Source organism: Heliangelus exortis, chromosome 7, assembly GCF_036169615.1.
Source record: "Heliangelus exortis chromosome 7, bHelExo1.hap1, whole genome shotgun sequence".
Lineage (NCBI taxonomy): Eukaryota > Metazoa > Chordata > Aves > Apodiformes > Trochilidae > Heliangelus > Heliangelus exortis.
The window spans coordinates 2,189,902-2,204,853 of NC_092428.1; the positions used below are offsets into that span (position 1 = coordinate 2,189,902).

Consider the following 14,952-nt stretch of genomic DNA (forward strand, 5'->3'; position numbering starts at 1 on the left):
CACAATTTAACCAGTGACAAACAAAATGGACAAACCTCCATTACTAAAATCCCACTTTTCTTACTGATTTATCTGTAAGCTGTTCCTGTGAGAGAAAACATGCATCCTTGCAGGGCAGAAGAAATACTTCTGTAAAGGCATGGAATCAGCAATCTTATTAGGAAATGAAGGCCAAATAAGCAAATGTTTTCAAAGCAGTAATTCTTTTGTGTCTTGGTTTTTTTTCAGGTGTCCCTGGTGTTGGCAGAAAGCGAGAGGGGTTTTTTGTGTCAATGGCACTGACAGGCCTTGCATGCGTAATGACAGTATGGGAAGAGAGACAGACAGATAGATTTGAATAGCAATAAGGTGGGTTTTCTTCCAGTGTGAAAAGAGCATGGGATTCATGTGTATTGAGATGAAGTATAGCCTTGTTGCACAGTGCAAATATTTAATACTGTTCTAACTATCCCTTTGGTTATTGGAGTGTGACAGTTAATAGCCGTCAGCTGCCAAAACCAGTGAACAGTTTGGTTCCCTAAAAAGAAAATGAAAAGTTAAAAAATGAAGCCAAGTCAGACTAAAAACCCACAAATCATAAATGTGCTATAGCTTAGCAGGCAGATTCATCTCTAAAGTTTAGAGCCATGTTGACCTGAGCTGCTTCTCAAATGAGGGGGGATTGAGTATGTCTGTCTTCCAGACCTAGCTTTGCCAGGTACTCACAGGCAAGTTTTGGCTGGGTTTTCTGCCTCCTGAGTCCCTTTAACTCCCCAGTGATGTTTGTAAAGGAGGTTGAGTAAAGGCTGGAATGAATGAAGGCCAAGCACTGTCATTATTCTGGATCAAATATCTCAAGTCAGTGGTGCAGTGTAAATGCATCGAAAAATGGAAGAGCTTCTAAACTAAGCGTGAGAGAAATTGTGTGCTTGGAAGGTCTCCTGGCCTGTCATGCCATGGAGATGTTAATATCAGTGTAAAATATTGCTCCAAAAGAAGCATTACAGTGCAATAACAGCATATGAGAGAATATTTCAAGAAATAGATTTAGCTCAAAAATCACCTCTCATGCTATGTATTATTTTTCTTACTCAGGCTAAAAGTAACACTTCACTGTGCTTAAAAATTGCTCTTTTGAACATACCTACTTTTTAGGTCCTTGGCAACTGTCTCATTCCTTCTTTCCCTACGTATTTGCTGGCTGTTCTTATGTGGGGGTAAGTGCCAAAGGGTTGTGATTGGAAGGCCATGCTCTCCAAGCTGCCTGTGTTGCCTGCATGTCTCCAGAGGACAAGTTAGAGCAACAGCTCCAGTGGTGCTCTGCAGGCACCTCTGCTGGTTCCACAGACTGTAGGACAGGCCCTACCTACTCACAGGCTGTTAGCAGGAGCAGAGAGAGGGGACTGCTCCTCCTTGGCCTTTTCCCTTTGTTGGTGTTGTACTTTTCACAGAAAGGCAAGAGGAGGGAAAATATATAACCAACAGGTAAATAAAGCAGCAAAATCTGTAACCATCTGTGGAATTACACACATTTAAATTACTCTGATCTCAGTTTCTTAAAATTATTTGGATCAGTGATGATTCTTCTGATCTCTCCATATTAGTATATGTAGATACTGCACAAAACCTTGATTGCTGATCTGCTGTTTGGGCAGCACTTCCTACACAACCCTTTGTTTCTGTAGGATTGCCAGATAGCTTCCATTAAAAAGTAGGTCTGGGTTTTCTAAAGGGTTAAGCAGTTACCAATCACAAAGGGTTTTCACAAAAATTAGATTTTGAGTATCAGTGAATTATAAACGAAATCATAGATCCAGCTTTGGGATTCATTTTCAGGGATATCACCTATTGGTGGGACTATTCATGGCACTCAGATAACTTGCAGATTTTTCAGGGTTCTTCTATCAGCCTATCACATGGACAGACCTATTTTAGTCTGGCCTGTCCTAAAGCATAGCCAGCTGCTGTGGCTGTCTTGCAGGGTGAGGACAAAGCACTTTCCTATTCATCTCCCAAGGTCAGTACAATAACAAACACATTTTATGTCTGATAGTGAAAAGCATTTATCAGTGCAACTTTTGCATCCCATAAATGGCCACACATTTCAGAAAATGAACAGCCTAGACTTAGGGAAGGTTGTAGTCCAGATAAACGGTGGTTTGTGTGTATCATGAACACATACATGATACATTTCCTTGCCTAAAATTAGCAGTAAAACAGCCTCTTGAGGTTTGATGTTTATTATGCACCAGAGTGTTGCAGGACAAAGCAAGAAACAAGATTTTAACACACAGGCTGGCAAATTCAGCTTAGGAAAGGAAGAAATTAATTTGGAATGACTTGTCATAGTATGTTTACTATAGAAATTTATGCCAGCTCAGAAGTTAGCCCTTTTAGCCCCTAGCAGTAGCAGCTTAAAATCAGCCATGAGAGTCTCACAGAGTAGGAAGATATTTGAGTTCCTGTGAGCCTCAGAGTTCTGCCCTGAAAAGAAGTCTCACACATCATTGTCTCAAAGAAGAAAGATAGATTATAAATGTGCTTGGATATTAACTTGCATGGAACCAGCTGCAGCTTAGCAGTTTGGGTTGACATGCAGAAGTACTGTGTGACATAGCTGCACACCTCAGCCTAACACAAGGTCTGCTTGTCCCTGTGATCCTGCCTATAAAGGCACAAGTAGCATGTTTTATTTATCCTAGACTTGGAACTTTTTCTTGATGACCTCATTTTTCTAAAGATAAGGCAGTGATATGGAGAATATCTCTCTAGTGTCGTAGTTCAAACCTTCTGAGACAGTCAGCTCCCCTGAAGACTCACTCACCCTTTGCTGAACTGATAATGGAAGAACTACTTTGTGCTAAAAAGGCCAGGGAGATTTCTAATTGTCCATTGTTGCTGATGCCTCTTCCCATGTTTCACACTGGAGTGAGGAATCCACTCTGTTAAACCAGCAGGCAGCCCTACTAAAGGACTAACCTTTTTTCTTTCATTGGCTTTAGTTCTTGTTTTCCAATTTTCCGTGGATATATCCCAGCCCTGTGCTGGCCCATCGTGATGCTGTGACCCCAAAAGGGATCAGAGCATGGAGCATTTTGACACTGCAGCCTCATATTGTGGCTGGATGAAGGTGAGTAGTGCACAGAGCAGCAAGGATCACAGGGGGCTTGGTTTACTTTCCCCTCCAAACACAACTGGAAAAAGAAAACAGACACAAATGCCTGTTGCAGTGGTGTCTTGCCTCTCTGTTCTGCTCATTTAGCTCAGGCTAATGATTCTTTTTGGCTGCCTCTTCCCTTCCAAACTATAGCTGTGAATACTCATCTTTAAAAGTAAAGCACCATAGAAGTGGGACCTCTGTACAGGACTCTCACTGGCTGCCACTCCTGCTGACAAAAAGGATTGCAAGAAGCAAGAATTTGAATAAAGGACAAACGTCACATATGCTGTGTGCTATGGAGGACAAATGCTGAATACAAAATATGTTTAATTGCTGAGTTAATTATCTCACTAAAGTCTAAATGTTGTTTTTTGGCACTCCCCCCACACACACTCAGTTGTTTACTTTTATCAGTTAGAAAATAAAAAATCAATGTCATGAAAAACATAATTATATTCCTACTAATCTGGAGTGTTTTCTCATTTGAGTACTGCAGTCTGATGCATTTTATCACTTTCCATCAGATTATAGCAGTGGAAATTGCCAGCTAAAAGCTACGGCTTCAGAGCAAAAAGGGGGAAGAAGGAAACCCACCCCAGAGCCGTGTGCCTTGCCAATCAAATCTTATTCCTAATGACAAAGCTTCTGCGATTTCCTTTCTGACAATATATGAATAGCTAGTGAATAATTGGTTCAACAGGAGCTTCATTAAAGTCCAAGAGAGAAAGCAGGATCTTTCATGTGAATAATTTGGAATGATTGGTAAAGATGAGGCATTATTACAGGATTGCCTTCTGCTCCACAGTCAGAAATATGCAGCCTCTTCCTTGCTGAAGTGTGAAAACATTTTGTAAATAGTTCCAGCTACTCCCAAGTGGTGGATGATCTTGCTACTTAGTGAAATGACTTTTTGGTTGCTACTGTTTCTGGATTAAATGCACCCATTCTCTACACAAATGGAAAGTAATTGAGCCTTGTCTGGGGAGCCCAGCTGCAGACTCATCCTCCCACTCCCAGCTTGAACGGTTTTGATGAGAGCTTTGGGTGCTTCTCGTCCACCACTGCAGCACAGAGGGCAGTGCCACTGACCCCCAGAAACCCAGACTGTGTGTCCCTGCTCACCCCACTGCACTGCTTCACTCCCTGCCACCCAGTCTAAGTGCACCAGCCTGTCCCTGATGGCTCTGCCACCACTGTATCCCTGGGGGGCACTGCAGAAAGCTCAGCCTGGCACCTGGTCAGGTCCACAGCAGGAACCCAATATTCCTGGCTAGAGCCAATGAACCTCATGGCCTTGCTTGGGATTTTGGTTTGTGCTTAGATTTGCCATAGGGCATCCCAAACTCTATAAGAACCTCAAATTTTACCAATTAATCTTAAAAAAGGAAGGAGCAGTTAGTTTCTTTACCCTGCAATAACAGACACTTCACCTCACATGAAAAATTATTCTGGCAGCCCCTGAGCTGAGTGGCCCAACTCAAGCCATCTAAGATGGATGTGCCCTTCACATGGAGAAACTCAGCAATAGGGCAGCCAACTCCTTGTCTGTACCCCTGAGGATAATGAAGCTTTCTCCTGTATCTTGTCTTAAGGCTTCACCTGTGAAGCTTTAAATCAGTCACTGCATTAAAACATCACTTTGAAGATAATCTCATAGGATCATTCAGTCTTGTGGTAAAGCATTGTTAGTAAGGCACTGTTTTGGGGGGTAGGGGTTCATCCTCTGTTACTGGCTGCTGAGCTTTTTCTAGGTGAAGTTGGAGAAGGCCTTTAGCAGCACTAGTATGGCTCACAGTGCCCCAAAAAACCAAACCCACGTGCCAGCTGGATTCTTCCTCAGGAGATTCAGCAGGCTGTGGCAGGACCACTGTGTAAAAGCTGGTCTCAAGGAGAGAATATTGAATGAACATCTGCTGAGACTGACCATGTATGTGCCAGTGGACACACATGCCCTTCTGTTCTGGCCTCTGACTGTTTTGACAGGAGCCAAAAATCAGGGAATTTATTTTTTCACCCAGTGTACCCACTTTAGCTCAGCACAGTTATGCTAATGTACAGAGACATACGCTACCTGCCAGAATTTGGTTAATTTCTGCCAAATTAATGACTGCAATAAATAACAACAGCAATGCTGAACATGATCCTTCTCCTCTAGGCAATGAATAAAACGGTCTTCCCAATTCAGAGGCTGTGGCCTGATGTCAAGTGGCTGCAACCCAGCCAGCTCAGAGCAGCTGAGGAGGCTGCAGATACCAGAAGAGATTCACTGCAGGGTAACTGAGGGAGGGAGAAGCGAGTTTCCTGTGTGATGAGTGCTCATTTGCATGCACAACAGTTAAACCTGAGCTCTCCCTTTGCCGTGCTGAGGCTTCTCACCCCATGTGTGCTTGCAATGTGGAGCACCACACTATCGCTATCCCTGCAGAAATGAGAATTTCCAGAGGGTCTGGAGCCTTGGCAGACCTTTCTCTGCAGTTTTTGAGTTTACAGACAATGTCCATGTTCATTTTAACATCCTTACAGCCTACTTTTTGAACTATTTACCCCACTTCTCTTTTCTCAGGTCTTTGTGTCACCTGAGTGTACTCTGCTGGCATTAAATAGCCCTGTTGGAGAGCTGAGAACTGCTAGTATCAGGATTAATACATTAAAAAACACCAACAAATTCAGGGCATGCAGAACAGTGAGCAGGCTTTCTGTGAACAGTTTTGCCATTCATTACCAAAAAGAAAAGATTTGTCATCACGCTTCCCCAGAATGTTTTTACAATGGCAGCTGCTACCTGAGCTGGTATTTGGGTTGCTGAGCAAGTGAGCAGCATCCTAAGGAAATAAACACACAGGCAGGTGTGCAACCATGCTCATTTGCTGCTTTTTGAGGGCAGGAGAAGGGTGATGTAATTAGCTAACACATGTTTAAATTTTTAATTAAGAGTTTTAATGGATTATTCCCTGCCTACCAGAACACACGTGCTCTTACTTTCTTGCTGTTTTAGGCTGGGTTCCTAAGGAAACCAGGCTTAGTCAGTCATGCTGCCTGCCAGCCAGCCTTCCTTCCTAATCAGTGTTGAACTCTTTGGGGTTCATGGCAGGCAAACACCATTTTTGTGGTAAAATCATGACTGCATCACAACACAGTGGTAGAAAAAGGCCTGAGGAGCTGCTGCAATAGGCACAAAAACTTCTTCCAGGAGCAGGGCCCAAGCCTCCAACAAAATCAGCCAGGGGAGGCAAGGAGAAAGCATGAGAGGAAAGCAGGGAAAAAAGAAAAGAGAATCCTGACATGATGACCATAGCTGCCCTGATATCCCTCTGACTTATTTTTTGAAAAGGTCTTTTTTAATGTTTTTTGAGTCCCGTAACACTTGCTCTCTGCAGTGGCAGTGTGATACAGGTTGCAGCTGAGGTTGTAGGAGCACACAGCTGAAAGCTCCATTGGGCTCTAGGAGTTATAAGTACCACTTGTTCACACAAGATGTGTTGTTCTACTTGTGAATTAATGGCATTTATTGTCAGGATGTCTCTATACTTTGGGCATAGAAAGGCTGGAGGATTAAGAAAAGAAGTTACCAAAGTTTCTATCCCTGTCTTATCACTGAGAGAGGGGGAAAAGATGTAAGACTATTAATTTTTCTCCTTCCATGGCTCAGTAAAGTGGTAGGTTTGATTCCTGGCTGAATCCACCATTTCTGTTCTTCTGTGAAGGAAAATGGGTTAACATTTTTGCTGAAATCATGAGTCTTTAAAGCTGTGGAGATTTTGAGAAGAACAGCCTGTCAGGGAGCAGAAAGAGCTGGCTCTCTGCAAGGGAAGGTAAACTGGGAGCTGAGCACAGAAACCCAGCTGGCAGGGCAGGAGTCTCACCAGCCCCAGAAAGGGAGGTCCAGTGAGGGTAACAGTGACAAGGCACAGCCCAGTGAGCACCAGGCAGGTTTAAGGTGATAAAGATGGTCTGAGATCAGGCTGAAAGTCAGCTGCAGGTCAGGATCTAGGTCCAGAGCAATAAGCCCAAAGCCAAGGACAGGCATGGCTGTGACAGAGCAGGAGCTTTAGCTCAGATAGGGGCCAAATAGAAGGGGCTTAACTTAAAAGCAGGTCCCAGAGGAAGTGGTATCAGCCCTGGCTGAGGCCTCCCTGCAGCACTGGGTCCAAGGCCAGCAAAGGAGGTGAAGCAGCTTTCAGCTGTGCTAGCTCCAAGTTGGCTCTGAGCCCAGGCAGCCAAAGGGCCAGGAGGGGGGATGCTCTCAGGGCCCTTAGCCCTCGTCTCTCCCTGTTTGCTCTTGCTGAAGCATGGAGGAAAAAGTTGGAAAGTTGCTATGTGATGTGGAATGGTCCCTGATGGCTTTAAAACCCATAATCTTCCCTTTTGCATTTAAGCTTGCCAGATATAACTGCTGCTTGTTGCCTGGTGGTCCAGCAAATGGTTTTTCCAACCCTAAGGAGTCTGAGGAAATCATGAGTCTACTCAGCACCTGCTGGGGAACACTCTGGTGGATACAGGATGGAGAGGACACTGGCCCTAAGCACAAGGTAAGATGGATGACCACCTGGGAAGTCCGAAGTGCAGAGTCATAAATATTAAATGGCAGAAACAGAACAGCCAGAAGTTAAGCACATTGTTACAGAGAAACAGGAATTTAAAAGAGAAAAAATTAATATCACCCAACTCTTGCTCTATGTGCTTAGTTTAAGCAGGAAAATTATTTTACTGCATTTGTATAGCAGGGGTACAGAGCTGCTTCTGTACCCTTGGAGTTGTACAAACTCACCCAGCAGCTGGACTGGGGTCTGTCTTGGGATCTGAGCTCTCAGCAAGTCCCGGCACAGCACAAGAAGTGAGTGTTGGAAACCAAACTGCCAGGGAACTCCTAGCACCAAATTACAAGATTCTTGTCCCATTATTGGGATTTGCATATTTGTTTTGATTGTTTCACTGCAAAATACCTCAGTGAAGCCACAAAGGATTTATTTGACATCTATTGCTAACAGGTTTTTCTACACCATTCACCAATGCAATGGTTTGTGTGCCTTCTGTTCTATTTACTACCTAAATTATCCATGCATTAACACAGTTTACAATCACTTTCATTTTTGTTCCTGCTGCATCCTGACTTTGTGGGTAACTTTGCTTATTAATTCTTCCCCACCTGGTTGCTGAAGGTAATGCTTTGTTCTGCACCAGCACTGCCCTGCTAAACTGCATCACACTTCTCTGAAGAAGGGCCATAACTTTAGCTGCATTTGCAGGACAGCCTGGGGAGGGATGAGCAGTTGTAGTGGGACAGCAGTTTCTGTTTGAGACTCTGCTTCAATGCTGGGGCAAAACATATCCCTAAAGGACTTTCCTGCACTGACACCTCTGTCAGAGCTGCTGTTTGAGAGAGGCACTGAGTCTTTTGTTCAGACTTGTGGCAAAAGGTGTATTTCCACTTCAATCCAATAAGACTCAGCCTGAACCCGGTTGGAGAAACAGTCTGGGAGTCTTAGGATCTCTCTCCCTTTTCCCCCAAAATGCTCTCTTTTTATGAGCACAAATGTTCTAGGAGAAAGAAATTGTTCATGTTACGACTCTCTTCTCAATTTGGGGTTTATAATTTTGGTCTTAATCTTGTTACTACGACTTTGGTGGTAATCTGCTTTATTGTTTCATTTACATTATTTTTATAGCCTATATATAAACCCATTACAACATATAACTGCACTAGAAGTATGTATGTATGTGCATGTATGAGCTTGTGTCAACAGTTCTATAAAGATTTGAAGTACTTTGGGTTTTAAAATTAAAGTTGTGTTCCTAGATTTTTAACTGTGGTGCCAGCTTTTCAAGATCCTAAAATAATTATAATAATTTAGGAGCAAGATTGTGTTGGATTTGAGGAAGAATTATAAGATGCAACATCAAAATGCAACACAGAATGGAAAACATGATGCACCTTGGTTTCTACTGTTATTTAAAATCATATGAAATAGAAAAAGATCTGAAATTAAAATACAAAAAAATAATCAGATAGCAGCTGCTGTTGTATAGAATGGAAATAAGGACAAATCTCCCAGGCTGCCTTTCAACGGGAAAGCATATATCAAGGACTGAAGAGAAAGAGAATGGGAATATTTGGCTGGACTTAAGGTTGGTTCTAATAATGATTTTTCCAAAAGACTATTTGAATTTTTATCGTTGCCACTCTTTCTCCATGTGCAATTTTACAAATCAAAAGGTGATTTATATTGCAAAAAGTCCTAAAAGTATTTGGAGGAGTTTTCCAGAGAGCATCCAAGAAACTGGAAATGTCACTGCCCCTTTAATTTAGCCCCACCAATACAGAGCTTTTACAGTGCTTTGCCTTCATTGGAACTGCTCAGATACTCAGATGTTTGCAGCAGCATTTTTGGGCATGGCAAACTCTGGCAATGTGGATGGTTTTCTTTCCCCTGGCAGTGCAAATACACTCCACTGATGCAAAACTGAGCCCACTTAGTGCAGCTTATCATACTGAAATAGCCTCATCAGTGCAAGCACCCAGCATCCTCTTACCCAGGCTGTAATAAGATCTCAATGACATATACAAGGGTTTGACATGGGATCGGGTTGTTATTTGTGTAACATTAAAGTCCTGCTTTATGTGGCAGGCAAATATCTGGCACTCTTCATGGCATTTATTTAGAAAGAAAATGTGAAAACAGGGCATGTAAGCTTTAATGGTCCTGACTAGCCTCACCTGATGCCTCATACTCTCCCCAGGAGCCTTATTTCAGCCCAACCCTAGGCTATGGAGTGCTGGTTTCTGGCTCAGCTGCAGCCACACCTGTGCCTGGCCATGGCTCCTGTTTATCCAGACCCCAGCCCACAGGCTACATTTCCAGCTTGACCTTGACTTTGGCCTTGCCTCATTGCTCTGGAACTGTCTGGTCATGACTGCATCCAACCTGACCTGTGGATCATCTGCCTGGCTTGACCTTGGACCTGCCTCTTCACCTTAGACTTATCTGGTGAGCTTAACTTTTACTTAAACCTGGCTCTGATCTTGGGGTCTGCCCTATCCTGCTCCTTTGCTGACAATCCTGGGATATTCCTGGATTGCAGGAAGCAACTGGCCCTTACTACTCCTTGACATTGTACCAGCAACTCATTGTGTGTGCCCAGGAACAAGAGAATGACATTAAAAGATGAGTTACAAACTCAAGGAAATTTGTTAATAATGGAAGCAGTGACTCAGCAGCAGCCTTGCCACCATCAGGATGTGCCACATGAAAGAATTTTTTCTAGTTTGTCTCAGACCCTGCTTCAGCAGTAAGAAATATAGATCATGAATTAATTAGAAACCATTCCGTTGCATGATCATAAAATTGTTTTTCTTTCCATGAATGGATGTAACTCATCTGTCTCTATCACAAGTGCTCAAATTTGTCTCTGAATTGGACTCGGGGCCTCCTAAGTTTCAGATTGTCCCTCATTAGGGATTTTAAAATTATACGTGTGGTTCTGAGAATCTCAGTCTTTTGGGGCTTTAAGTGTTTCTAGCAATTGGAGAGAATAATTCTGCCTTCTGAAATACAGCCATAGGGCTCCCCATCTATGAAAGCAGCCTTGTACCTAGAACAGTTGACAGGCTGCTTCTGCCCAGCACTGCAGCAGAGGACAAGGTAGAGTAGAAGCAGGGCCATGGGCTGAAAGCAGAAGCCCTGAGGGACCTGCCAGCTCCAGCCCTTTCTGAGTTCTTCCAGTGCCCCTCAGCTGAGCAGCACTGCACCCTCAGCCTCCTTTTTCCCTGAACTTGCAATGATTGCTGTGCTCCGTTTTAATTCATCATGAGAGAAGAAGGCAGACTTTTGTCCCTAGCAGACTGTCTGTCTGTCTTGAAGTATAGCCAAGTTAGGAGTGTCAATTTTCTGGACACATGATAAAGACACCATTGGCAGGAAAATTTGGTATGTAGTGGTGTTTTTTAGTATGGATGGAGGATGATTTTATTTCCTCGCTGCACATTTTGTGGCCTGTGACACCTTGTGATCTAACAAAAAAGAAAAAATCTTGTACTTAGCCTCAACAGTTCATAAAGCTATGCTGATAAACTTAAGATGATACTGAAATCAACTGTTGTTTAAATCCACATGGATCATGTAATGTCTAAAAGCTTCTTTCCCCACAACATGAAGAAGGTGAATTTTAAAAACAAACAAACAAACAGGCACACTGGCAGCTTCCCCAAGGTCAACATGTAGTCATTCAACTTAAGAAGTCTGTAAAGAACACCACACTTAATATTGCTGGCCTCATGATGGAGATCACAGTGGTGTCAGTTCTCAAATCAAAGAGAAATAGAGGGTCATGTTTCTGTCCCAGGAGGAGGCAATTGGTCTTGAAGGGATGTCAACCTAGAAATTTCAAATACAAACATGTACATGTGCCAGTAAAGTCTTCTGAATGTATGAATATTCTTTCTCCAGATTGGACAATGTAGCACAAACCCTCTTTGGCACAACTGGATGTGTTGTGGTGTTTGCTTGGCTCTTCCAGCTAAAAAGTATTTCCAAATAGATAAGAATAAGTGGCTACAGGTTGCTTAATTGGTTACTAATGAGAAATATGGCAGTTGCTTACCCAAGATAACCATTTGCAGTAAACACTAATAAAGGAGAAGAACTGATTTAGGACTATAATTAGTGCTGCAATGGCTTAAAGCCCAGTAGAGAAAGACTTAAACTGACCATGAAGGAAAAAAACACCTGAAAGCAGCGAGGTGGTTTTATTCTATGAAATGCTAGGGAGGCATTGAGGGAACCTCCACTCAGGTAATTTTAAGGCAGCTTATTGAGAGCAAGTAATTTACATTTATTCTGGACATTCATTTGCAGGTCATCTTTAAATCTTAGCTCTAAAGAACACATTTTAGGGAGTGATGCTGCTGAAAGAAGTTCAATTTGCCAGTTTTTCCTTATTTGGATCTATGTTCTCTGCTTCCTTTCTGTGCTTAAAGAACTAAATCACCAACCCAAAACAAGCAACTCCTTTCCTCCTACCTTCACTCAAAAGGAAGGGGAAAAAAAAAAAACCCAAACCTATCAGAAGAATTACAAAGATAATTTTAACTAGATAAAATCAAGGAAATTTCATATTTAAGTAGGCCCTTCTGTTTAAACAGTGGTTAATGCTGTCACTGATTATAATCACAGTAGTGCCTAGATGTCTTAGCTGAGATTAGGAGGGGAGGGGGGGAATAATGTCACTTTCTTTATACTCTAGATTAAAAAGACAGTCAAAGGAGGTATTACTGTCTCTGTATGATAGAAGATGAAACTCTGGGAGGTTAAGTGACTTACTGATAGCAAGTCTGTAAGAAAGAGAAAACAAAGCCAGAGCTTCTGAATTTCAGATTGTTCCTTTATTTCCAACTATTTCCCTCTGTCAGGCAGCTTTGTTGGGGCAGGGCTCTGAGAGGGTTTGCTGTTACTTGACCAGTACCTTGCTGCCTACCCAAAGTGGGAACTGCTGTGCTCGGATCAGCTGGGCTTTGTGGCAGGAATTGGAGCCAGTTAACGTGGCTGGCTGTGGGTTAATTCTTTATGAAATGAGATTGTTGTTCATGTGTGTCATGCAACAGCACTCAGGAGACCCCATTTTGATTGCTTGCGTTACCAGCTGGGAAGTCAGAAGTTTGTAATTTTAGAAGCAAAAGGAGAAATGTAATTTCCTGGACTATAGATGAGGGGTTTTTTTTTAAAGCAATTATCCAATGTCTATAGAGTCAACATGTAAACTCCGTGCTAATTCATTTCTAAGAGGTTAATTGTTATAATAGGAAAAAAACCCTCATAGGCAGCAATTGAAATTGAGTGGGTTCATCACTATGTTCAGAATCCCCCCCCCCTCAAGCTGAACAGTTCTAATAATCCTCAGCCTTTATATAGACAGGAGCATTTCTGAGCTCCAAGTCTGCTTCACCAAGAGACAGGTTAATATTTTGAATATTTAACAAACAGGAAAACTGCAGCAAGGAGCTTTCAGCAAGACTAGGAAGAGTACCACATGTTTAAAACTTAAAAGATTCTGCTGCCCACTATAGTATTTCATCATTTTAGCCATGTTATGTTCCATTAGACTATTGGCCTCTGATAGCTCTGGGTAGCTAGGGATTTGAAGATAAGGAAAGTTTAAAAAAAAGACAAGTGAAACCCTGAAAGAAACAAAGGACATGTAGGCTGAGTGGGCAAAGGGATGGGAAAAAGAATGCTCTACTGGAAGTTTCTGGCTTTTAGGAATGTGTTGTTACTGTGTACAATATCTCTGTGAGGATGTCAGTACTATTTTACAAATAGTAATAGTTTATTTTTACACATTCCTTCTGCAGAAGGTAAACAAAAATAGCTTATTTACTGTCTTTCCTGAAATGGCTGCATGTAGGCACAGAAATTCAGGGCCTGATTTTCAGAGGAGCTGATAAACCAAATGAAAGGTCAGGCTTTCTTTTTCTGGATCTAATGAAGATGGAATTCTTTTTCTTGTGTTCCTGAATCTTCTCCATTTACAGATAACTTCACTATGTGTATGTTTTAATTTTAAGCAAATTATGCTTTTGGATTAAAAAGTCAACTTTTTGCTAATAGAAACATTGAGTTTATTGTGAATGCTCATTTTTTGAGATGCTGCCTACATTCATAAAGAGAGTTTGTACCTCCACAAGTTTACAATTTAAATGGGATTTCACATTCTACCCCATTCAATTCTTATCATAAGGAAAACAAGTAGTATAATAGAGAATTCAATAATCTTAAAAAAAAGCCAGCAAACCCTGAAATTAGAAAATGCTTTTTTTCAATTTTAATGATTTCTCATTTGCTTATTCAGTTGTACTACTAATTGAATAGTTTCCTATGTGTCCTGGCATTTGCAATGACAGCATTTGTGAGAGTTATTTTTATGATGTAATATGGGAATTTATTAGATGTATTTGTAGATTCCTTTCCTGTTAGATAATTTGGTATTTGCTTTCTTTCTTGATTCTTTTATGTATCCCTTGCTTCCCAGAAAGAACACTGAGGCCATAGATGAGCTCTTTATTTAACTTTGAATTATTTTGATTCAGTCCAGAGTTTCCAAAGATTAATTATTTTGTGCACTCTACTTCAGTTTGCTACATTTGCAGGAAATTAATGTTTGGCATGACTTGGAAGTTAAGAAAAACTAACAGGTCATTTTAAAAAGTCTGTCACTAATACCATATATGTATGAATAAGGAAACTATTCTTAATGACTGGGATTTTAAATCAGCCATAGAAAATTAAGCTCAAACAGGCAAACACCTAAGGTATGATATTGAGCTCCATCAGCAGTGGAAATGTTTCACTGGCTTTAAAAGATTTGGGATTATTCCCTGAAGCAGGTGCATCCCTTCATAAATGCAGGCATGAGTAATTCCCCTAAAAACTTCAAGACCATTCAGTTGCAGTCACACATCTTATTCAGACCACAGCAAAGCTGGGTGAGGATTGGTTGAGGTTCTTGGTACTACCCACTCTCCTCAGACTGTCCATTCAGGCATAATTACAGCTCTAATCACTTCCTAACCTGATACAGTTTAGCTTGTAGGCTTTTGATTGCAGGTCATTTCTAGGATGTCTGAAAGTTTTCTGCACCTTCTGTGAGGGTGCTTTCATGGAAGCAAGTGACAGCTCAAGGAATGACTCACTGGATGCAAGATAAGCACCCAGCTCCTGTCAAATAACAGTAAGAGTTGATTAACTTGCAGCTGAGCATTTGAAAATATCCAACTTTGCTCTGAGGCCACCTTTCAGCTGAAAATAATGCATCAAAAATTC

General features: G+C 41.8%; 1 protein-coding gene across 3 annotated transcripts in view; it reads left to right on the forward strand.

The window, feature by feature from the left end:
- Window positions 1–1,381: 1,381 nt before the first annotated feature.
- Window positions 1,382–14,952, forward strand: part of KAT6B (lysine acetyltransferase 6B) — a 103,422-nt gene continuing 89,851 nt past the window's right edge. For all 3 annotated transcript variants that reach the window (XM_071748222.1, XM_071748223.1, XM_071748224.1), the window contains exons 1-3: window positions 1,382–3,109; window positions 5,703–5,985; window positions 7,516–7,668. The gene's annotated coding sequence lies outside the window, so the exon portion shown is untranslated. The remainder of the gene's footprint in view (window positions 3,110–5,702; window positions 5,986–7,515; window positions 7,669–14,952) is intronic.